Here is a 25,449-nt window from a genome sequence, read left to right as displayed (position 1 = left end):
GACGCCAAATAATGTAAGAAAACCGGCTCAGGGACGCCAAATATGTAATGTTGCCATAGCAAAATTAAATGTAGTGGCTCTCTGAAGGCACCAGTTCTGTAGGGTTTGGGCATTTACTGAGACAATTATTAATTGTAGCAGTAAATCACAAAGTTGATTCTTTTGATGGCTTTAGAATCAAACCATGCGACATAACTCAAACAACGCGCACACACAGGTACTAATACACGAGGATACATTTATTAATACATAAAATATGCATGTAAACCTAACAGATCTTATCAAGAGGGTTATCAGAATACAAAAGATATATATTCAGTCAGTTACGAAGTGTTACACATATCAAGAGGACATACGTTCAGTATATCATTCATTAAGACCGTTTCGTTAATGAACTTGGTTATAACTTCTACATTAGATACTCAAACAAGTACATAACTCTTAGGAATTAAATTGATATCAACTGGTTGGGATAACAATTGAATTCTCGAGCTGTAATGCATTGAAGTTGAATACTCATCCAATCTTTGGGGATTCAGATCTTCCTGCGGGTACAAAGAAACAGTTGCAGGCTGTTGCTGTCCAATCCGCGCTCTCTGGCTCCGTGCCAGGCTGTGCTGTGCGGCTTGCGACGCTGCGCTGCTGATGCTCACTGACCGGCTAGTTAGTGTTGGCTTTAACTAGCAAAGTTTGTGCACAGGAGAAAAGATGACTGTGGGTCCGAGCAAGTCAGGAAGAGGACCGGTTCGTTTCTGATGAAGAGCTAGTTCTGAATAGTGATTCAGCTGTCCACAGTTCCGACCTGTTCACGAGGCCTGCTGCTGGTGCTAACCTCGGGTGGATCCTCTGGTTATTCTCTGGCAACCTCCGCTCTAGACTCTTAGAACAAAGGAAAGTTCTGGCACTCGGACACACTGGCCGTTCCGTGGTTGTCCGGGCTGAGTCTCAGGATGGTCAGGAGGCGCGCTGCGAGAATGTCCTGCCCTTGGGAGCCTTCTGCTCCTGGGCCGTCCTGCCCTGGAATTCTCCTTTGAATTCCCTTTAGAATTGTCCACAGAATCCTCTGAATCCTCCCTTCTGAATCTTACTGAATCTCACAGGCTCTCTGTGTTGCCTGTTTTTACCTGGAGGAACTTCAGCTCATTGATTGGCTGAAAGTTCCATGGGCATCAGAGTCCCACGTGGGTTACTCGGCCCTACAAGTCCCTGATTGATTGATCAAGGTGAGATATGAGTCACTTAGTCCTGACACTTAGTAATGCAGTCCAGATGTCCAACTGGCACTCCCTAGACAGATAGGCGCCAATGGATGACCATTGATCATGATAGAAAGGCTTAGCTAAGTGCATCCCCCTTTGGGAGCTGTCCTAGGACCTTAAATCACCCTGCATGAATAGTCTCTCTGTGGCTGCACCACAGAGATGAACAGAGAAATGGGGCCTCATTTGGAAAGGCTCAGAACACTTAATTCTGCCTTATTAATAAGCCTCGCCGCTACACACATATATTAATGTAATAAATGATTGCTTATGCTTTATAAATAAATCTAATTAAAATAAAAGCTTAAGTTTTGTATTTATCTTGTACCATAGAACATGATTTTCTTTGTATTTCAAGCCCACAAAGTGTCCAAATGTTCTATGATCATTTCTTTCATCATTAGGGACTAAATATACCAAACGTATGATGCTAAAATCCTGAAAAAAGGATAGGCTCCATTTCGTCAGTAGATTGGAGTCCAAAACTGATTTGGGTCAATATACATTACCTTTGAAGATAAGGTACAGTCTACTGTAGGGAACCATCAACTTAGAAAGCATTGGCCTTCCCTGGGGGTCAGGTAGGTGCAAAAGATAAACCTTTATCCTATCTTTATCTTAAGATAAGTGTCCAAGCAGTATTTTTCCAAGTTTCACCAAGCTCATCATGTTGCCATAGTAGACAAAGTTCTATAAAATGTTAAATAACTTTAGAAAAAAGCATCTTGGTCTTTCAGTACTGTACAAGGTGAATTAAACTGTCCCTGGTAATAAAAAGTAATTAGAAGCATCCCAGAAACATCCCAGCATCCCAGAAACATTCTAGAAACATTCTATCTCTAGAAACATTAGCTGTTTTATATCATGTAATTTAGTGTGATGTTGTCAGAATTCAAGGACATTATCACACACAGAAATTGGTTCAGTTAAATCTAAAAAACACAGCTAAACATGGGTTTAAATGTAAAATAGAAGTCTTACCTCTTACGTCAAAAGATTTAATTCAAGAAGCGATGTAATAAATGATTGCTTATGCTTTATAAACAAATCTAATTAAAATAAAAGCTTAAGTTTTGTATTTATCTTGTACCATATAACATGGTTTTCTTTGTATTTCAATCCCACAAAGTGTCCAAATGACGCACTACATGATATAAGGAAGATTATCACATGCATATCGGTATTATCTTTCTTACGAAAATGCATTCCTTTCATTACCTTTTACTTTTTAAAATGAACTCAAATTGTGTATAATGTAATAATTTAAGTAGAATAGATTCTAACAATATAATGATCCAGTGTGTTGCACTACTTCACTGCTTCACTGCTCTATGCCGTCTGGAAATAAATCCTCAGACTGCTCACTGCCCTGGGCTTGTACCAATAAATTACAGGAGCACGTCTATATATCACTGCGTTGAAGCAGAAGACACACAATCACTGCAAACACATCCTAAATACAGTGTTCCAACACCTTTGACCTCATCCAGAACGTATCATTTATTGAAAGGGATTGCTGTCAGAATGCACATCTGAATCCCAAACAGAATCTCTAGTAAAATACGATCATTTGTGAAACAGGCAAATGACTGTCTCAGGGTCCCATTCCTCATTGTCAGACATATGTATGCAATGCTTTCACCGTGCATTGAGCAATAGGGATTAAAAACACCGCAGGTAAGGTTAGATGTCATGTTCTATGATCATTTCTTTCAGCATTAGGAACTAAATATACTAAACGTATGATACTAAAATGTTATTTTCACATATATTAATGTAATAAATGATTGCTTATGCTTTATAAATAAATCTAATTAAAATAAAAGCTTAAGTTTTGTATTTATCTTGTACCATAGAACAAGATTTTCTTTGTATTTCAAGCCCACAAAGTGTCCTTTGATCTCTATTCTGTGGTAATCCACAATGACCCCGTTCTTCAGGTGATTCATCATGTCCTCCCTCGTCTGTTGAGAGGCCATCCCGATCTCTTCTGCCGTGGCATGCTTCATACACGCTCTCTTGAAGTGAGCAGGAAGCTGATCAAAAGTATTCAGGCACATCTTGCACACCAGGGGAATCCTCGCGGGTTTCCTTTGAAAATAAATAATACCATCTGTGTATAGAAACAAGCTAAGACTGATTTCTTAAATTATCCTTAAAATTCTCTCTCATAGTTTGAGCATAATGATTTTATTGCATTTATATAAGAATTGCTCATTGCTCCAAAATAAATAATGGTTTCATAAAAAAGTGAACACTTACTTGGTCTCAGTCACAGACTTTCCAATAGAAGCCATTGTGGAGTTCAGCAACTGCAGGTCCTAGAAGTGGGGAAGGAATTTTAAAAGAGAAATTGAATTACAATACAGAAGGAATGGCTGAGGGTTCACTGAAATATATAAATATACAAATTCCAAAGACTGAGTCCATATAGAAACAACTACTTTTCATTTTCAGTATAAGAAAAAAAAACATTATCTTCCAAAGCATCATAAAATTGTCCCTTCTTCCAGACTCTACTTCTCTCTTGTAGTAGTACAGCAGACCTTTCCAGGTGAGCAGATCACAGAGTCCGAAATAAGCTTCCTCCATCAAACAAAGTACCTGAACATGACTCTGTCTTCATAAAAGCGCCCCTGTAATAAAGAGATTAAATCCAAAATCAAGAGGGCAGTTGCCTACTGAAATACAAGAAGTCATCAATTTTAACCTAGCAACACATTAAAGGCTGCATCTATACAAGTGCGATTCTAGAAATGCTCACCAGATTACGTTTTAAGAAGGAACTGCACCTCAGGTTCCGCTGAGATCTTAACTCGGATGGCAGGATTCAGAGTCCGGAGTGCGGACTGATGGCGAACGGAGGGTCCACATACTGTGGATCCCTCAGTGATCTTCCGCGTATTCAAACCGCCAGCGTGTGACTCCCCTGTCCCTGTGACCTCATTGGTCTGCTCTCTCCTCTGTGCAGCCGAGCCCGACTCACGGTAAAGTGAAAAAAAAGATGCCCTCAACGTGAGATTTACTCTGGAGCGAGGATAGATGTTACCTTTTTATCATTGAACAGGATGTATGTGATGTGGCGACTAGGTTCAATTTTGTATCCTCTTTAAAAGATTAAGGACTGGGGTGAGTGTGATTTACCACCCTTTCAGCTAAGAACCCGACTTGCGCATCGTTTAAGCTGCATTGACTCGGTCGTTTAACCCTTCTCCATTAGCAGGGTTAAGGTTAAAGAAAAAAACATTGCTGACTTCTTTTTTTTTTGCCAGCCGCTAGCGCTGATTAGCAAGGCTTGTATTTCATGTTTTGCAAGTTGCATCCATTTTAAGAAAAACAAGTCGCGTTAAAGACAGGAAATGACAATTGCATTTAATTAAGTCTAGCCGTAGGCGGTTGTCTGTAAGGACCAGTTCTGTTCGAGAAGACACAACAAAGAAGGCACCGCTGGGATTCGAACCCAGGATCTTCTGTTTACTAGGCAGGCGCTTTAACCAACTAAGCCACGGCGCCCCAGGAGTGCTGTCCTTTTGCAGCCACTTGGACACACCACTCAGACACATCTGCATTCGGTGTGTGCTCCGCCTGCTTGCTGAGCAAGTTGCCACCTTTACATACAATAGCAACATCGACACCAAGAGAAAGGATGACAAATGGCTCTTATCTGGAACTTTTCATGTCCAAGGAGCTCAATATGCTTTCTGTGTACAACAGGGCCACTGAACTCCACACTGGCCACTGAACCACAGCAGTGGCTTGCTGGCTTGACATCTCCCAAGGAAAATGTTGAAATCACATGTGGAACAGGAAAATGACCCTCGAGTACGAGGGAAAAAAAAGAAAAAGATCATCTGGAGCGTGCCAACCCATGTCCGGACAGCCCAGTTTCGTCGACAAGGTGGCTGAGTGGTTAAGGTGATGGACTGCTAATTCATTGTGCTCTGCAGTCATGGGTTCAAATCTCATTCTCGTCGCTCTCCATGTCTGACACATGTGCCTGTTTGACGTCGGCCCTCCTGTTGCTTGCTCCGGTGCTAGAGCTGTACATTTTCTAGCGGTGGCTGAACATGGTATAGTAGGCCAACGTCGGTATCGAGCAGTGACAGTAACAGTACTTACTGCACCCCATAAGAAATCGTTTGTCCCTGTTCAAAAGAGATTGTGCGATGTCCTGCGGCATTCGTAAAGCAAACCTTTGACAGTTTGAAAAGAGGAATTTATTCTGCTTCCTGTGCGTGCAGTAGTTACAAAGTTGAACGTCTTTACACGATCTGCTGCAGTTTTCAGTGGGCGGGCTTTGTCAGATGGCTTGAAAAAACGCACTGTGTTTCGGCTGAACTCCACACTCATGAGCAGTGTCCTGCATGTTTTCTGTGTATAGCTGTCTTTTAACGCATACAGAATTCATTTGAAATCATTGATTTCTCCAATTAACAAGGGTCCCTTTTTGAACCTGCGAGAAGCATTCTTTCAATGTAACAGATTTACTCCGGGGAAAGCCAGCATGACATTGAGAGTAGCTCAAGCTTTCAGCACCCATATCGGACTGCGTGTATGCAGACACCACTCAGAATCCCCTGTAAGATTCTCCCTCAATTCCGTTTTTCAGTGCTTTAGCTCTTTCAAAAGGCTTCGCTTTGCTAGTCACAATCCAAGGCTCATGATAGCATTTGAAAACATTCACCACTGCGTTGGCCGGGAATCGAACCCGGGTCAACTGCTTGGAAGGCAGCTATGCTCACCACTATACCACCAACGCATGCCCACAGGAAGTCTGCAGGACACCACCAGAGAATGCTTTTTTTAAAAAATTTTTTATTAAACAGAATTTACAAATACAAATACAACAAGAGGATCAGAGTCATGTACAAGAGAAAAAAAATGCAGCAGAAAAAAGCATTTAACTACCAGAGGTAATTAAGTAATTATGTGATCAAATTGTATATTTTACACGTATCATATCTTGCTTTAATATTTCTCAATTATTTATAAACTTTAGTTTCAACATGCATGCGTTTCCTGTAAAAAATAAAACTCAGCACACAGTTTTTCTTTTAACAACATTTCGAGTACCTCTGGCATTCATGAAAAAGACATACACAAAAGCAAATAACTAACTCTAAGACTGTCTAAACTATTGAGTTTTTCAAAGAACCAGAACTATAACAGTCCTTAACACTTAACTACACCATTCCAAACTAACACTAAAGAAACACTAGTATATACTGGTATAACAAATAAAACCAAACATAATCATTAACTGAGCAGTCACTGGGAGCAAATCTCCTTCCCGTCCACAAAGGCCCTCGCTCCCACAAAGTAGGCTCTCCTCCCCTCTCTTCTGGCAGCTTCAACCTGGGGCCACAGCTGGTTCCTGGTACTCCTGTCCGCAGCAGACAGGTCCTCTGCAAACCTCAGTTTGTTCCCATTCAAATACTCATTCCCCCTCGCCGCTCGCCACAGCATGTCCCTCGCCGTCCTCTTGGTGAACTGTATTATAATCGATCTGGGGAGCACTTGCCCAGACATGTTCGCTCTCCCGAGCTTGTGAACAAAGTCAATGGCCGATATTACGTCCTCCTGGTCCGGCAGGGTCCTTTTACAGATACCCTTCACTGTTGCAACAAGGTCCTTATCACGTTCCTCTTTAACTCCAAATAATTTTAAATTCCATCATCGACGGTATCTATCTACATCGTTCACTTTCAATTCAAGTTCTTTAATATGCTTTTCTTGTTTGGTATTTACTTGTTTAAGAACTTTTACTTCACTCTTTAAGTCTTCAACCTCTTTAAACACACAGTCCATGGACTTTTTAAGACTTTCGATTGCGACTGTATTAGATCAAGTCATTTCCTTCAGCTCACCCATGCTCTGTGCCATCATGTTGAAGATGTTGGTCTGGAGCTCCTCCAGCGTCAGGTTGCCCCTTCCTCTCTTGGCTGCCGGGGTTTTCACAGGTGTGCTGGGCAGGGACTCCGGCTCTTCCTCTGGCAGCTGAGTCTCACTTGGGCTGCGAGCGCTCGCGTACGAGCGCATCTCCAGCACTCTTTCCACGTCCCCTCCAGCTGCTTCACTTTTCCCTTTAGTTGCCATCAATTTTCTTGTAGTGCTATACATATACGATTGAGGTATCTTAGAGTTCTCCTTCGAAGACCCAGCACTCTCTTTTCTTTTCCCAGTGTTACTCATATCGAAATTCTTAAACCTAAAAAAAATAGTTTTTTTTTCTTTCAATTATAACTGAAGTTTAAACAAGTAGTGTTAAGTCCTTATTTTTCTGTAGTCAAAAAAAGCAAAAATTAACATTCAGGTCATGAAAAACTCAAAAAAAATCCTCAACCACTAAACTTTACCTCCCACCTGAGCGCCATCTTGAACGCCCCTACCACCAGAGAATGCTCAAGATTTCGGAAGCTGTCTCCGGGACGTGCTGATTCCACACATCCTGAATAAATCATGATATTGTTAGTTGCTGTAGCTAGACGTTCAAATGAGTTTCATGGCCAGATGGACTGTTTCCTCCAGCGGTATAGTATTGCAGTGAGACAGCACGATGCCTGCAAGACTATGTCACGCTAAACGCCACAGATTGTGTTTGTCCGTTCGTGTCAGTCATCCTGCAGCCACGGGAAGTGGGACACAAACATGCCGCAATGCTTTCAAGACGTTAGGATTTGTTTGTGCAACATCCGAGAAGAGTACTTGTGGCTTGAATGTGAACTGTACGTGCCCACCCCCTTTCCTCTGTAGTGCATGAGTTCCTCCCGGCATGCCCTTCGTCATTGTTCTGTCATCTTGTATTTAAAGGGTTGTATTTCTGCTGCTGAAAAGAATCAACGGGTTTCTTTGTTCCCAACGGAGCCCTTGTCTGTCATGAAATTCTTCAAAACCTCAAGCTAGAAGAAGACGACAAATATGAAGCGTTACAGCAACGACATGCCATGAGACGATTGATAACGATTTCCATAGGATCCCCGCGGTTGCCTGGCAACCGTCAGCTTTGCGCAGTGGCAGTATCGTAGCCTGTGAGGTTTAGCCGAGGCGGGATTATTGCTAGTTGAAAACTTTTCCCAATACCCCGCTTCCGCCGGTTTGCAATACAATCAGCGAAAGCTATTTTTGACAGTCTCGTTAGAGACTGAGCAAGGTGTTTAAAGACAGATTTGGTCATGGTGACATCATGGTAGAAAGAAGCGAGCTTGTTCCCAGTGGGCATTGATTCGTCGAATATACGTATATTTACGGCGAAATTACGGCTATACGTATATATACGTCGCCTCGACGTATAATCAACGTCGAATTGCAACCGTAAAATTGACGACATTAACAAACGCATATATAACGTCGAAAACACATCTAACACAGTGCCTGAGGCTTTTTACTGTATGTATCGTGTGTGCCGCAACTAGGAGTATACGGCACTCTGCACAGTGTACGAAGTAAATTATTTTCGCAGCAATTAATTTACATGTGTATAATAAATATAGTAAATATAATAAATTAATTACTGCGAAAATAATTTACTTCGTACACTGTGTAGATTAGAGAATCTAAGAGCCGCTTTAGCAAGTGTACATTCAGTGTTTCCAAAACTGATCCAGGTTTACGCCGCTAGACTCTTAGACGTTTTTTCTAAAGAAGATGCTGATCTAACCTCTGCATTTCGTTTCCTGATAATGCTATTTCATGGTGCACTGGCGAAGACCCACCGGGATAAATGACTAAACATGTGCATGGTGCAGTCCAGAGAATATTGGATGAACTTTCTCCAAACATCGGGGCGAATGATTTTGTACAGCTGCGTTTGACTGCGGGTGGTTTTAACAAACCCTTGTTCTCACGCAGGAGACAACCCGGAGAATTAAATGCTGCTGATTTTTTAAGCCACATCTCAGACCTCTTACAGAGCCACACAGAAATTCTCACCGATGACAGCCTCCGATTAGTGGTGACGATAGTTAGGAATATGCAGGGGGGTGCCCGTCGAAGATTTAAATCCGTTCTGGGTAATTGCTCAGAAAAAAGCGCACCTTATCGACTTACATTACACGGGCGGTAATCTGTGTTTCACCGGGAGTGTGTACGGTTTGTTGAATGAAGGTTGTACCAATGGGGAAATGTTACAGGGCGCTAAACGAATGCACAAAGAGTTGGGTTTTTCAGAGAATCAGAAAATTAGTTTGTCAGACATTACCGCTTTTGAAAAACATTTAAAGGTGGTCATTAAAATTTTGTACCACGACCAGGGTGATTGGAAATATTTTACAACGGGGCCCACACCACCTAATTCTAAAATACTTTTTGTTCTACTGCATGAAGAGCATTTTTATGGGGTTTTAAATATTAAAGCTTTTGTGGGGGCGGCATATTTTTGCACTAACTACCATGCGGCGTATAGCCACAAGAACGCACACGCCTGTGTTAAAGCTTGTAAAACCTGTTTAGATCCCCAGTGTTGCGAAATTGATGCAGAAATTCAGAATTGCCCGGCCTGTAAGGTCTTTTGTCGTAGCTCTCAATGTTTGGCGAGACACTTTCGGAATGCAGCGACGGGTGTTAGTAAGTGTGAGCGCAGGGTCTTTTGTGAGAAATGTGAGGTTTATAACCTCTCTAGTCACAAATGTAAAGAGAAACTGTGCTCGCATTGTAACAACGTGATCGACACCCCTGACACACATTTGTGCTACATACTGCCTTTGGACAACCCCAAAATTTCAAACAAGTACATTTTTTTCGACTTTGAATGCATGCAAGAAACGGGGACACACATACCAAATTACATCCATGCCCTTCATATTAACAATAAACGAAGCTGGGAATTTTATGGTGAAACTTGTCTAAAGGATTTTGTGTGTAAATTTATCGATAGACGTTTCAAAATCCATACATTCATATCGCACAATGGCAAGGGATATGACAATTACCTAGTAATCAGACAGTTGTAAGATGAAAAGATGGACGTTGAACTAATTAATCAGGGTGGTAAGATAATGTGTATGACCGTAAAAGCTCTGAACATCAGATTTATCGATTCTTTAAACTTTCTACCTATGAAATTAAGCAAACTGTCGGCCGCCATGGGGTTCCCCGGGGGTAAGGGTCATTTTCCACACTTGATGAACACTTCAGAAAACCAAAATTATGTCAGCCCGATGCCGCCGCCAGAACTTTACGGCGTTAACTACATGCTGCAGAGGGAGAAAGCCGAGTTTTTGGTTTGGTATGAAGAATGCAAGGGAAGTGTGTTTAACTTACAGAGAGAGTTGAAACGTTACTGCCAGTTGGATGTGGCAATTCTAAGAGAAGGCTGTGTCAGGTTTTGGGACGAGGTCATGAATATGACCAGACAGACACGCGTGACTGAGTCAGGGGCCGCCTGCGTTGTGTGCATCGACCCCTTTCAGTTTGTGACCATCGCTAGTGTCTGCATGGCCATGTTCAGACTTATGTTTTTACAGGAAGAGACGATAGCGTTGCTACCCCATGACAATTACCACCACCAGCAAAAACGATTTTCTACACCCAGCATCAGTGGCTTATGTACATCGAACACACAGAGCCCGTTAAAATCCAACACGCGTTAACCACGGCCGGTGAGTTCAAGGTTGGTCAAAGCTGAAAGCTCAAAGCTGAAATAAATGTATAAAATTTGGCTTGCATCATAGCAGTTGAGCAATAAAGTCTGTCCTAATTAAAGAGTACCTAAAGTTTGAAAGTACAACATAGAATAAGAATAGAGAAATGGCAAAACGATTTTGTGCCATCTTCCCCATTCACACTATTTTTATGTGCCATTTTTTGCTTATTCACGTACTATTTTAATCAAAATAATATTAAGAAAGATCTGTGTGTATTCAGATAGTATTATTATTGTTCATACTTACTCGTCAAAAGAGGATTGCTGAGATATTTGCGGATATACTTTTACGTTTGAAAAACGTGTCCAAAATGGTGACCAACGAATACTAGCAATGCATTGTGGTATATAACCGGAAAATATGCTGGGTTCGATATTTTCTCAACGTATGCGTTTATTAATGTTGTCGATATTATGGTTGAAATTTAACATTGATAATACATCGCGGCTATGTGCCCCCTGCTATGTGCTGATGTGCAATTTTAACGCATGCAGTTAGTAAGGATCGTACTGTTGTATGGTATTATATATAATGACATTATGGAATAGGATGGGGACAGGCCTGGCATCACGGGGGGAGGGAGGAGTGTCGCCCCTTCAGTTTTGGGCAAAAAGATTTACCTAACTTAATTTGCGCCCTAAAAAAATAGTTGTACTTGGTCAATGGTCAGACAACACTAAATGACACGAACAGTCACTCAGTCTGTTTGATGGGCAGGAGGGCTATCCGTCCAGGAACTGCACATATCAGTGTCGTTATTGAGTGTCAACATTACGATCCTGTTTGCTCAGGTGGACCGATTCCTTGCAGTAGTTTATCATTATACTTAAAATCTTTATATAACTAGGACTAGTTATAGCAGTCTGTGCTTTCTGTTGGTTTTACAACATTTTTTTCTTAACGATTCAGAACGTCCATGTAGCTGCAAAAATGAACGCTTATGGTACTTTTCGCTCCAGGCAATACAAACCGTGAGAGTGACGAAAAATGTGAAACTGAACTTCATCGCAAATACCAGATTGCTAGTCGTTATCTTCTATCATGAAGCACTAATCAATGGCATAGCTGCGAGATTTCATTTGGGTAGCTGCACCGTACAGCTCCGTTTTAACCGAAATATCACCCCCCCCCCTCAGAATTTCAGACGCCCCCCTACAGATTTTTCCCCGGGCACCGCGCACTGATGGGGGACGGGGTGTCCAGGAAATGGTATCAACTTTTCTCAAGAAAATAAAAATAGAAACTCTATAGGCACTCAAACATTTTACTGTTTTTTTTTTTCAGGCAGTAAATTACGTAAATTACTGCTTCGACACGTAATGGCATTATAATCAAGTGCAGGAGCTGAGGGCTCTTGTTTTGTTTCGTTTTCCATGGCGTTCGTAAGCGCGCAAATCAAAGGCAATTCCTGCGTCTAACACGAATGTAAATGCTTTTGAAAGTGCAGTGTGGTGCAGCTTGTAAAATCCTTGTCCACATTTGTGGTTTGTTGATGTTTTTCTGTCTGCCAAAGTTGCATTTTGACATCCAGACGGGGAGACTTTATCATTTGAACGTGAAGCCAGCCTTAAACCCTCTGAGGCGTGTCTGTCTGCCGGCACGTATTTTGTGAAAGGTTTTTTTTTTAACGGAGAGCGACTTTGAAAACGTTTCCTCAGCCACCTCGCACTCCGTGTTAGATTATAGGAAGAATGCGGCGGCGGAAAGCTCGCTGTAGTCGTGGCCGAGTGGTTAAGGCGATGGATTCAAAATCCGTTGGGGACTCCCCGCGCAGATTTGAATCCTGCCGACTACGGCATCTGCCGCATGTCGCCTTGTGCCTGCGCGGCAAAGGCGAAGTGCTGCTTCTCCTTTCCTGGTACTATAAGAACGCTAAATCGCTTGGCTCTGCTGTCATGGAAATAAATTCTTCAGATAACCACACATTTTGCGTTCGCACCTCTATTTCCGGTGCCTTCATGCACTCTTGTACCAAACGCACGTTCCTTCTGTATGCGGAGCCGATCATTTGCAATTGGGCTGTGCCGACAGATCAGGACGAGCTCTGTCGGCTCAAAAGCAGCGCAGGACCTGCAAGAACAACAGAAAGATTAGCATCCAGCGGGGGCTTCTTAGTGAGCCCAAGATCTCATCAAGAATCGGCTCCAGCAACAGGACTGGGCGCATTGTTCCATTCTCCGACCACTCTCGGTGTAAACAAGTCCCTCCTGGTCTCTGCTTGAATTGCACTTTCCTGCGTTTGCTTTGGTATAACTGGCTTCCCCTGCATGGGCGAATGTGAAGAAGATCCTTAGTAAGTCATTGAAGAAACCCGAGAAGAGGTCGGAGTGGTCTCTGTCGTTCATCAACGATCCAGTCAGGCAGTACTCCTCTGTAAAGCGCCGTTCGTTCACATCAATTGGCTTTTTTTTGCCTTCATTCGTGCAAGTAGTAAAAGCAGACGCCCCTATTCTGCCGTGACCCGGATTCGAACCGGGGTTGTTGCGGCCACAACGCAAAGTACTGACCACTATACGATCACGGCGAGTTACCGATACACACGTGGCAGGGCGGAAAAGGCTGTGCTCTCTTCGTGTGACATAATTCGGGAAAGTCCTGACGTTGCATTTCAACTGAGCCCCAGTATACATCGACCCTTCGACACTCTGAGTGACAACTCTCTTGCGTGTTTTCTCATATTTATGTAGTTTGCTTGCATGATGCCCGGAACAGCAGGGTTGTGCACTCCCATATGGTCTAGCGGTTAGGATTCCTGGTTTTCACCCAGGCGGCCCGGGTTCGACTCCTGGTATGGGAACGTGTCAATTTTGCCTCCTGCTTTCCAAAAGATCAGCACTGTGTACGAAGGAGCCGCATTAAAACTACTCAACGTGCAAAACGTGCGAGAGAGGGGGCGCTTGTTTCCAGCCGAAACTTCTCGCGTGTGAGACGAGCTGACCATCGCTGCAGGAGGTGGGAGGGTCACTCTGGTAGACAGGGCTGACCTTCGGCAATAGGATTTATACTCTCCAAGATGATATTTGCACTTTCTGGAGAGGCGATTTTCTCCACTTCAGTAGCCCGATTTCGTCGATTGCGTGGAGAGGGCTGTAGAATGTGGCGCCGTCTTTCCTGCTCCGTCCATGACAGGCGTGCTGGTCTCTGGAGAGAGAGCACGGTCCATCAGCGCACCCCAATAAAGGCACTGGAAGCAGCTGAATCGCATTGGCGAAGCTCAGCGCTGGGCCGCTGGGCACATCTGACCACAGTTTCCGTAGTGTAGTGGTTATCATGTTTGCCTCACACGCGAAAGGTCCCCGGATCGAAACCGGGCGGAAACAGACCAGACTTCTTCTGTCGCCACGCACAAAAGGGGATTGGGGATTCGCCTAGCGCTGTGATCGAACAGACCCACTCACCTCTTAGTGTGGCGGGATCTGCACAGTGCATGTCGCAGCGCATCCTGCTTTCACTTCAATGCGCGTCCTGATGTACCCCGGTCTCCCGCGTGACAGGTGGGGACAGGTGACAGGTCCTATACTAACGAGGAAGACATCGCTCTCTCCGACCCCCGGCATCGTGTCCCGACCCACCGTGCTGGAAGCCGACTCGTGCTGTGATTCCTTTACGGAGCAGAAATGACAACCGAGGAGCCGAGAGATCATTTCAGCATTTCGCGTCTGAACGGAAAACACAAACGACCAACTCGGAATGATTTGCCTTTGACGCTTATCAAAGCGTTCTTTGTGCATCGAACAGACCCACTCACCTCTTAGTGTGGCGGGATCTGCACAGTGCATGTCGCAGCGCTCCCTGCTTTCACTTCAATGTGCTTCCTGATGTCGAGTCGTGTGCCGTGCGGAGGCTCTGAAAGCGAGAGCAATGAAAAGGTGCACGACGCTGTGTTAGAAAACAGAGAAGTGAAAGGCAGTCCTTTCTCTAAGGAGGTAAAAGAAAAGCTACTCCCCGTCGGGGAATCGAACCCCGGTCTCCCGTATGACAGGCAGGGATACTTGCCACTATACTAACGAGGAAGACATCGCACGCTCCGAGCCCCGGCATCGTGTCCCGACCCAGCGTGCTGGAAGGCGACGCGTGCTGTGATTCCTTTACGGAGCAGAAATGACAACCGAGGAGCCGAGAGATCATTTCAGCATTTCGCGTCTGAACGGAAAACACAAACGACCAACTCGGAATGACTTGCCTTTGACGCTTATATACCTCTTAGTGTGGCGGGATCTGCACAGTGCATGTCGCAGCGCTCCCTGCTTTCACTTCAATGTGCTTCCTGATGTCGAGTCGTGTGCCGTGCGGAGGCTCTGAAAGCGAGAGCAATGAAAAGGTGCACGACGCTGTGAAATAAACATTAATAAACGCATATATAACGTCGAAAACACATCTAACACTAGGAGTATACGGCACTCTGCACAGTGTACGAAGTAAATTATTTTCGCAGTAATTAATTATATTGTAGCGTTTGCAGGTTCTTGTTCAGAACTAAAGAACAGTGGAGACGCGATTAACCAAGCACTGACTTTATTTAACAACCACACCAAAACCGAACACAGGATCTACACACACATGAGGAGACTGACGAAAACGTACACACATTTAGGGTGGTAATTACCTAACAACACACTCTACTTTTACAGGACTACACAGGGCACTAGAATTACTAGGACATTATTTACACAGGTAGGGTCAGCCGCTGGTCATCGTGCTGACCCTCAGACTCTTCCCGGCTACCACTCCCAGCATGCCCAGCAGTACTACGAGCGCCTAGGGGCGCTTCCTCCTCACCACCAGGCGAGGGCGTTACACTGCCCCCACCTGAAGCGTCTGGCGTCTCGCCGACGTCGAACACCCCCCTCAGGCTGTACTCGTATTCGGCAAACTGCTGCGGAACCCTGCGCGAGCAGCCGCTGCGCCGCGGTGACGGCTGGCGATCCACGGACGCCCCACTATCGGCCGGCTCCAGCCCCGGCTGGTCCTCTGGAGCCTCCCCACACGGCTCCTCCTCCCGGGCCCGGTAGGGGGCCAGGCGGTCTCGGTGCAGGACCACCACTCTCCCCTGTGTTCGCAACCGGACACGGTAGCAGACCTCGCCCACCACCCCGAGTACCTCAGCGGGCCCCTCCCACGACGGCGCCAGCTTAGGGCTGAGGCCTTTGCAGCGGCGCGGGTTGTACACCCAAACCGAGTCCCTGGGCTGGAAGGCAGGCCCCCTGCAGCGCAGGTCGTAGTACAGCTTCTGCCGGACCCCCGCCTGTGTCAGGTGGGTCCGTGCAAAGCTGTGCACCCGCTGCATCCGCTGCCGCAGGTCCCACTCGTAGTCCGGTCCAGCCGGCGGTGCCGACCCGTCTCCGGGCGGCGGGCCGAAGACCAGGTCCACCGGTGTTCGCATTTCCCGGCCCAGCATGAGCGAGGCCGGGGTGCACCCGGTGGATTCCTGGACCGCGGTCCGATACGCCCAGAGCGCAAGGGGGAGGTGGCGGTCCCAGTCCCGTTGGTGCCGGGACACCAGGGTGGCCAGCTGGGTGGCGAGCGTCCGATTAAACCGCTCTACCAACCCGTCGCTCTGGGGATGCAGCGGGGTGGTCCGCGTCTTAGTAATCCCCAGGCGCTGGCACACTCTGGAGAAGACCTGGGACTCGGAAGTTACGCCCCTGGTCACTGTGTAACTCCTCCGGCACCCCCAGCCTGGCAAACATCCCCTCCAGCAGTGCATCGGCCACCGTGGGGGCACTCTGGTCCGGGAGGGCGTAGGCCTCCGGCCACTTCGTAAAGTAATCCATGGCCACCAAGACGTAGCGGTTCCCGGCCTCGGTGCGCGGAAACGGGCCCAAAACGTCCACTCCCACCCGCTCCATAGGAGCCCCCACCTGGTGTTGTTGGAGGGGGGCCCGAGAGCGCTCGGGGGGACCCTTCTGCGCCACGCACACCGCACACGTTCGGCAGTACCGCTCCACGTCCCGGTGGCAAAGACCCCAATAAAAATGGCCTCGGAGACGCTGCAGGGTTTTTTTACCGCCGAAGTGCCCCACACCCGGCTGGCCGTGCACCGCTCGGAGCACCGCCCCGCGGAGCGACCGAGGCACCACCAGCTGCCACCGTACCTCGCCACTGGAGGGTACCCGCCACCCCCGGCGCAGCACCCCGTCCTTTACCTCCAAGGCCTCCCACAGGGCGCAGAGGGCCTTGACGGACTTCGGGTGCGGGGCGAGCTCCTCTCGCGTAGGCCGCACTCCTGCTGCCCTCTAGCGGAGCACCGGCCCCACGTCAGGATCAGCTGCCTGACGCTGCGCCAGGTCTGGCAGGCCCACCCCCAGCGGCCCCTCCCGGGCCGTGGCCGTGGCGCTCACCCCCGCCACGGCGCGGACAGCCTCCTCACGCTGCTCCCGCCGGGCGCAGTGATGGCAGTCCGCAGCCTCGCAGGGGCGCCGCGAGAGAGCGTCGGCATTGAGATGGCGAGACCCCGCACGGTGCACGACAGTGAAGTCGTACTCCTGCAGTATCTCTATCCATCGCGCCATCTGTCCCTCTGGCTCCTTAAAGTGGAGCAGCCAGGTGAGGGACGCATGGTCGGTCCTCAACCGGAACCGGGTCCCGAACAGGTACGGCCTGAAGTGGTGGACCGCCGCCATCACCGCCAGCAGCTCGCGACGGGTCACGCAGTAGTTCCGCTCAGGCCTAGTCAGAGCCCGACTATAGTAAGCCACTACGCGCTCCCCATCTGGCCCTTCCTGCGCCAACACCGCCCCCACCCCCGAGTCACTCGCGTCGGTGTCGAGAATATACGGCAACCGCGGGTTGGGGTAGGCCAGCACGGGGGCCCCCACCAGAGCTTCACGCAACCGGCCAAAGGCAGTCTCACAGCCCGAGTCCCAGTCAAAACGGCGGCCCTTGTCGGTGAGGCGGTGCAGCGGGGCAGCGATGCTGGCAAAGTCCCGGACGAACCTCCGATAGTACGAGGCCAACCCCAGAAAGCTGCGGAGCTCCGCGACGGTGCGTGGAGTCGGCCAGCCCCTCACTGCGGCGACCTTACCTGGGTCCGTAGCCACCCCTCGCGATCCAACAACATGTCCCAGGAAGGTCACCTCCCGCCGCAGGAGCTCGCACTTGCGGGGGTTGAGCCTCAGGCCAGCACGGCGGATGCAGGCCAGCACCGCCTGGAGGTTCGTCAAGGCCTGGTCGAAACTCCGTGCATGAACCAGCAGATCGTCCAGATACAACACACACTGGTTCCGCGGGACCGATGCCAGCACCCTCTCCATCAGCCTCTCGAACGTCGCCGGGGCATTGCACAGGCCAAAAGGCATGACAGTAAACTGCCAGAGGCCCTGGCCGATGGAAAAGGCCGTCTTCGGGCGAGCATCGGGAGCAAGCGGTACCTGCCAGTAGCCGCAGCGGAGGTCCAAGGAGCTGAACTAGGTCGACCCGGTGATGTAGTCCAGGGCGTCATCTATCCTCGGCAGGGGGTAGGAATCTTTCCGGGTGACCTTGTTCAGCTTGCGGTAGTTGACGCAGAACCTCCACGAGCCGTCTTTTTTTTTAACCAGTACGGCTGGCGCCGACCACGGGCTCGCGGAGGGCTCAATCACCCCCGCTGCGGCCATCTCCCGGATCTTTTCCTCGGCGGCGGTCCGCTTGGCGTGAATCATGCGTCCTGGTGGGATGCGGATGGGCTGAGCGTCGCCGGTGTTGATCTCGTGTTGGACCAGGGCAGTGCGGGTGCAGTCCTCATCTCTCGCCGCAAAGAGGTCTTCGTTCTGGGCGAGTAGCTCCTGGAGCCGCTGCCGCTGGTCCTGATCGAGGCCCTCGCAGCTCCGCTGGTAGAGATCCTCAACGGCGCGCCTCGCTTCCACGCAACGCTCGGCCCCCGCCGCCGCTACCTTGTCTGGCCCCCCGGCCGACTCAGGAGCAGGATCCGGCACGCTCGCTCCCCGGCTCGCAGGCCTGGTCTGCCCCGGCGACTGACGCCGCCGCCGCCGCTGCCGCTGCCTCTTGTTCCCCCGGCTCCGGCAAGCCCGCGTCCCTCGGCCTTCGCCGGACCTGCCCTCCACCAGGTGCAGTCGCTCCCCCTGCCACACCAACTCCTGCCGGTCCAAGTCCAACCTGGCCCCCACTCGCTGCAGTAGGTCCAGCCCCAGAATGCAGTCCTCCTGGATGGGTGCAAGGTAGCAGGGGTGGCGCACCGTCGCTGCGCCCAGACGGAAGGCAAGCACCCGTTTCCCCCGGACTGCAGCGAGCTGTCCCGTCACGGTCCTCACGGTCCTGGAGGCCTCCCATCCTGGGGGGTTGGTGCCCTCGGTGTCGGGGAGGACGCCCGGCCGAAGTAGGGTTACTGATGAACCGGTGTCGAGTAGGGCCAGGCAGGGTTGGTCCTCAATCCGGCAGTGGAGGTACAGGCCCCGGCTACAGCCGACTCGCCCCACGGTGGCGTGAGGGGCGCCGGTTTTTACAGCGCTCTCCGGAGCGGGGGTTGAGGTGTTCAAGGGTGGCCTTCCCCGCGCTGAGCCGCCCCGTTCCCGTTTCCCGACGCCGATCGGGGAGAGCGAGGTTCGGGTGCCCGGCAGAACCGGGCTTGGTGTCCTCTCTTCCCGCAGCGGTTGCAAATCAGCGTGCGGGGCTGTTCCGTGGCGGTCGCTGCACGGGCTGGCTCCTCTTCCCCCTCGCTGGATTCCTCCGTCGCCGCCTCGGTCAGCCGGCAGGGCGCACTGCGTCTGCTGGCGCTGCCAGTCACCCCGAACACTACCTCAGCCCGTGTAGCAAGGGCCAAGGCCTGCTCCAGCGATGTTGGCGTGGCCAGCTGCACGTGGCGCCGCAGCTCCTCGGGCGAGATGGCCTTGAGAAAGGCCTGGAGAGCCATCTCCCGCTGCGCCTCCCGGGGGAAAGTTGGGTATCCTCGGCGGGCGAGGAACATGACATCCGCGGCGACCGGGCCCAGTCGCTCTCCTGGTCGGCGCCGCCGCAGGGCCAGCCTCTCCCGCATCAAGTCCGGCACCTCCTCTACACCGAAGCGCAGCTGGAGGGCTGCTGCCAGCGCCGTGTAGTCGCCTCTGTCCTCCTCCGGGACGTCCAGGAGCACCTGGCAGGCCGCTCCTTCCAGCGCCGCCGCCAGGTGGCCGGCCATCTCCGCCCGGCTCCAGCCATTCGTCCGGGCCGCGAGCTGGAACTGCGCCTCATAGGTCTCCCAAGGCGCTTCACCATCGTAGCGACCTGGTCGCACCCGCGCCGATGGGTGTGGGAATCGCTGATCGGCTCCGGCAGGGAGGGCATCCTCTCTCCGGGGCGGCCGCCCCAATTCTACTGGCGGGACCACTACTGGGTAGCCCTGGTAAGGGCTGTGGCCACCTGTCGCACCCAGGAGTTGCTCAGGCTCCCTATGTGCGACGCCGATGGGTTCTGCGTCTTTCAGCGTCAGCCGGCGCTTTACGGAATCGGGTAGTGTCTGCCACGAGTTGTTCATTCTGCCCACTTCTGACACCAATGTAGCGCTTGCAGGTTCTTGTTCAGAACTAAAGAACAGTGGAGACGCGATTAACCAAGCACTGACTTTATTTAACAACCACACCAAAACCGAACACAGGATCTACACACACACATGAGGAGACTGACGAAAACGTACGCACATTTAGGGTGGTAATTACCTAACAACACACTCTACTTTTACAGGACTACACAGGGCACTAGAATTACTAGGACATTATTTACACAGGTAGGGTCAGCCGCTGGTCATCGTGCTGACCCTCAGACTCTTCCCGGCTACCACTCCCAGCATGCCCAGCGGTACTACGAGCGCCTAGGGGCGCTTCCTCCTCACCACCAGGCGAGGGCGTTACAATATTTACTATATTTATTATACACGTGTAAATTAATTACTGCGAAAATAATTTACTTCGTACACTGTGCAGAGTGCCGTATACTCCTAGTGTTAGATGTGTTTTCGACGTTATATATGCATTTATTAATGTCGTCGATTTTACGGTTGCAATTCGACGTTGATTATACGTCGAGGCGACGTATATATACGTATAGCCGTATTTTCGCCGTGAATATACGTATATTCGACGAATCAATGCCCACAGCTTGGCATACAAGGGTTTTGTGGAGGGGTCTTGCCACCTGCCTGAAAAAAAAACAGTAAAATTTTTGAGTGCCTATAGAGTTTCTATTTTTATTTTCTTGAGAAAAGTTGATACCATTTCCTGGAAACCCCGTCCCCCATCAGTGCGCGGGGCCCGGGGAAAAATCTGTAGGGGGGCTTCTGAAATTCTGAGGGGGGGTGATATTTCGGTTGAAACGGAGCTGTACGGTGCAGCTACCCAAATGAAATCTCGCAGCTATGCCATTGATTAGTGCTTCATGATAGAAGATATCGACTAGCAATCTGGTATTTGCGATGAAGTTCAGTTTCACATTTTTCGTCACTCTCACTGGAGAGTATTGCCTGGAGCGAAAAGTACCATAAGCGTTCATTTTTGCAGCTACATGGACGTTCTGAATCGTTAAGAAAAAATGTTGTAAAACCAACAGAAAGCACAGACTGCTATAACTAGTCCTAGTTATATAACGATTTTAAGTATAATGATAAACTACTGCAAGGAATCGGTCCACCTGAGCAAACAGGATCGTAATGTTGACACTCAATAACGACACTGATATGTGCAGTTCCTGGACGGATAGCCCTCCTGCCCATCAAACAGACTGAGTGACTGTTCGTGTCATTTAGTGTTGTCTGACCATTGACAAAGTACAACTATTTTTTTAGGGCGCAAATTAAGTTATTTAATAACGTGGATTAAATAACTGGATGGCGTGGATTTTTGTCTTAAAGGAAACAGAAGTAGGAGATATATATATGTATGTATGTTTTTGGTGTTTTCCTTGTTTGTGAAATACATATACACACGCACGACACTAACATAAACACACCTCATAATAAAAGAGCAAAGCATTAAGTAGCAGGATTTAAAGGACGTTGAGACCCGAGAATCGCCCTGATTGAGCTCAGTGTGTAAGTCCACCCTGGAGCAAAAGCAGCGATGCTGGCATTCTGGGCATGGTGAATTACTGATCAAGAAAGGGGGTTTTCGAGGTCTCGTTCCTTACCTGTGAACAGTGTGGTGTAAGTCCTCTCTAAAGTCTCTGAGAGGCATTTAGATCTGGAGGTAACAGACGCCCTTGGCTGAATGAGTGCAGGAATGCACAGGTTTTTCAAGTGAAAGCATCCCCTTACTGTATGAGCTGTTACCTCACACACGACAAAAGTAAAAGAGACCGAACATGTGTACTAACTGATGGTTTGAGAAAGTGGTGGAAGGGTCCGTTTATATATCGGAAAAGTGTAAGTTGAAGGAAAAGAAGGAGAAAAATATGGGAAAAGCTGAGTTTGTCAGAGGGAGTCTGGGGCGAAGACACCTGTAAAATAAGCATATGCGTATTGATTGGCAAAAGCACAAGCATGTAGCTCCCACCCTGGTGCACGGCCGGCACCAGTGGTGGCAGATACATGAGAAAAAAAAGAAATTGGGATGTGACTTCTTAAGTGTGTTTACGGGGAAAACAAAAACCCAGAAGAAAAGATACTTTACTCGCTACGAAAGAGTATAAACAAAAGCGAAAAGAGGCAGTGCAGGAGAATCAGAAACTAAAAGAAGAATTAGTTCCTGGTCGCACTGCACTAGTTAATGTGTTATATCCTGCACTCCCATAGGGGAACAGACAGGCAGGAAATGAAAATAATTGGGATCAATTCCCACAGTGACCATATGGAGACGGGGGGTCTGGGTGGGATGACACCTGGTACGAGTGTGATAGAGACAGAACAGGAACTCCCTTCTTAAACAGAGGGTGCCTGCAGACCTGTACTCTCACCCTAAGTGGGAGAGGGCCTGATGTAGCGGGGGCTGGCGCTGTTGATGACAGCGTCACTCTAAGTGTCTCGCACCCCATCGAGGGGGTCCGTACTCGCACCTACCTTCCCTGATTCCCCCATACGATCAAATCCAAAACCGGAAGATATTGACTGGTGGGCTAAAGTACCGCACCCAAAATTAGGAATGCAGCGAACCTGGAGTGCACTTCAGGAATTAAAAGGATTCATGTAGAAGTAAAACAAGAATACAGCACATTGTAGTACGAAGAGAAAAATATATTCTCGATGTGTATGTGTGTTTTATGAATTTGTGTGCCGGCATGTATGTGTGTAACTGTGAGTTTTTGTATACTAAATGACGGTGTGAGTGTGTTTAGCCAGCGGGACTGGCTAGAGACGTAACTAAAGAGACTTGATGAAAATCAACTTAAGGAGATTGGAAAATATAAGAGCGTCTGAAACGTATAAGTACAGTACAGGTGGACGTAAAAGTAGTTAGATAAACAGTGTTTGTATTTTTATACAATTAGTTGCAATAGTGAAAACAATTTGGGTTTATTCGAATGTCTCAGACATGCTGAAACGCTGTAGGTTTAGAATCGAGACTGGGGAGAATAACATCTTGTGAGAAGATCTGTTTACCTAACGATTAGATCCTGTAAATCCCTTGTAGCCTACCTAAGTCTGTCCCAGTCCAGTGGATTAAAATGTACTGTTAATGGAGTGTTGGTTTCTCTGTTAGGGGATACTGGAGCACTACTGTCATGCTTGTTTCACTCCTCTGTTCAACAGTGTGCTATAGAGTAATGTATATGGGGAGATGGCAGGAGGCCACAGGAGTATTGGGGCACCAAGTTTTACTTGCTGAGTACCAGATTTTAATGGGTGGTTTTATCCCAGATCTATTGGGTTGGAATATTATGCATTACAAAGAATGACTATCCAGAACAGGGTATCACGTGGCTTCAACTGACTGTGATCACTCAGTATGTTGATGGTATTCTGAGTGCTTCCCCTGACGAGGAAACCCACAAGTCTGAGTTGCTTCAGCTTTAGAGTGTCTAATATTAAGCAGTTATGATAAGGCCCTTTTGTGTCGAGCATTGTGTGATTTTAACAGGGCCAGGGTGCAATATTTTTACGGGGTGAGCACAACTTTTAACAGATCTGCTTAAGGGGGGAGTGCAGTACAAGGACAAGATTGCCTTGGTACCAGCAGCAAAAGCCGCCTGTAATAATTTGAAACAAGCTCTCTTACAGGTGCTGAGACTGGGGTTTCCTCAGATGGATCAACCATTCTTTGTATGTAAGTGTGGACAAAGGGTTCTGGGCAGCTGTGCTGACGCAGGAGCATGGAGGTAGGCACTATTATACCATTCGATACTGTAGCCAAAGGGTGGGGGACGGTGAAAATTGAAGAAAATGTAATACTGTTTACTGATGGGTCCTCTCTGATGCATGAGGGAGAACAGAGAACAGGCTGAGCCGTTACAACAGAATTCGAGGTGCTAACAATCGGAAAATGCCCCTCCACTGCCTCAGCACAGCAAGCCAGTTAAGAGCACTGATGGAAGATTGTAAAAAGAAAGATGTTAAAAGGTTACTGTATATGTATATAATGTATGTATTTGTTGCATGTAGGCCACAATTCTGGATGGCTATGGAGAAATAAGATTCTCTCACAACGGCAGGGACTCCAGTTAAGAATACTGGGCTTGTCTCTGAACTGATTTGTAGTTTTACAGCTGCCGACAGAAGCAGCTTGAGTAAGGTGTCAATAACACAATAAATAAAGAATTCCAGTAACTCAAGGTAACAACCATGCAGATGCAGATGCCAGACGAGCGGCACTGGGAGGGCGGGAGTCTGAGACCCCTGTGAAACCTCTACTGGGGAAAAGGGAGAATTCAGGTTGAGGCCTTTAATAGATGTTTAATAGTGGTTAGAACAAATGTGTAAAGAATGTGGGGTTGTATGATGATGTGATGTGGGCTGGCACATACCCAAGTGTATGATAAAGATGATCCCGTGGTACGGACTGCCCTGCCCCTTGGATACTGATCTAGGGGCAGACTACACTGGGAAGGTGTGCCAGGCTGTAATTGCCTCACTAGGGGTAAGTTGGAAGTCACATTGCCCCCATCACCCACAGTCTGAAAGACCAACTAAGGAAATATCAACTGAAGGGACACCGTGGGTAGATGCTCTACCTGCAGTCCTGTGCGGTTTGCGGGCTGGAGCAAATGGAACTGTGAGACTGAGCCCATTTGAGATCATCACGGGCAGCCAAAGAAACTCCCTGGAGGCCAAGTTTGGCTAACGCACTGATGAATTAACTAACTCTCTATTAAAGTATTGTAGGTTTGTTAACTGAAGCGGTGCACAGGGCTTGTGAACAGGTGCCGGACGCTTGGGGACCTCCAGCAGAGGGGAGACACGACCGGATACCTGGCGAGTGGGTGTAGGTGAAGAAGAGATACCCTGCCAGACGTTGCAATCCTGCTGGGAGGGACCATATCAAGTGCCACTAACTACTGATTGTGCCATCTGAGTGACAGGATGAGATCGCTGGATCCGCGCATCGCACTTTCACCGACCCACGGCACCAGAGACTGAGTGAACAGAAAGAAGGATGTTGTTACCGTTTCTGTGTCTGATGCTTCCTAAGACCAACAGTGTGCTTGTTAGGCCT

At 48.3% G+C, this 25,449-nt stretch overlaps 6 non-coding genes across 6 annotated transcripts; 3 read left to right on the top strand and 3 right to left on the bottom strand.

Annotated features, from left to right (window-relative positions):
- Positions 1–4,698: 4,698 nt before the first annotated feature.
- Positions 4,699–4,772, bottom strand: trnat-agu (transfer RNA threonine (anticodon AGU)). The gene has a single exon. It is a non-coding gene; the product is annotated as a tRNA-Thr (tRNA).
- Positions 4,773–5,946: 1,174 nt separating this feature from the next.
- On the bottom strand, positions 5,947–6,018 carry trnag-ucc (transfer RNA glycine (anticodon UCC)). The gene has a single exon. It is a non-coding gene; the product is annotated as a tRNA-Gly (tRNA).
- A 2,240-nt stretch (positions 6,019–8,258) lies between these two features.
- On the top strand, positions 8,259–8,400 carry LOC148630385 (U4 spliceosomal RNA). Its single transcript, XR_015935204.1, has one exon. It is a non-coding gene; the product is annotated as a U4 spliceosomal RNA (small nuclear RNA).
- A 4,213-nt stretch (positions 8,401–12,613) lies between these two features.
- trnal-caa (transfer RNA leucine (anticodon CAA)) lies at positions 12,614–12,695 on the top strand. The gene has a single exon. It is a non-coding gene; the product is annotated as a tRNA-Leu (tRNA).
- A 657-nt stretch (positions 12,696–13,352) lies between these two features.
- Positions 13,353–13,424, bottom strand: trnah-gug (transfer RNA histidin (anticodon GUG)). The gene has a single exon. It is a non-coding gene; the product is annotated as a tRNA-His (tRNA).
- A 201-nt stretch (positions 13,425–13,625) lies between these two features.
- Positions 13,626–13,697, top strand: trnae-uuc (transfer RNA glutamic acid (anticodon UUC)). Its single transcript has one exon. It is a non-coding gene; the product is annotated as a tRNA-Glu (tRNA).
- The last annotated feature ends 11,752 nt before the right edge of the window (positions 13,698–25,449 follow it).

The sequence above is a fragment of the Lepisosteus platostomus genome, unplaced genomic scaffold, assembly GCF_059453375.1.
Source record: "Lepisosteus platostomus isolate fLepPlt1 unplaced genomic scaffold, fLepPlt1.hap1 Scaffold_97_H1, whole genome shotgun sequence".
Lineage (NCBI taxonomy): Eukaryota > Metazoa > Chordata > Actinopteri > Semionotiformes > Lepisosteidae > Lepisosteus > Lepisosteus platostomus.
The sequence above is the reverse complement of the archived record's forward strand: the minus strand, read 5'-3'. Positions and strand labels throughout refer to the sequence as shown.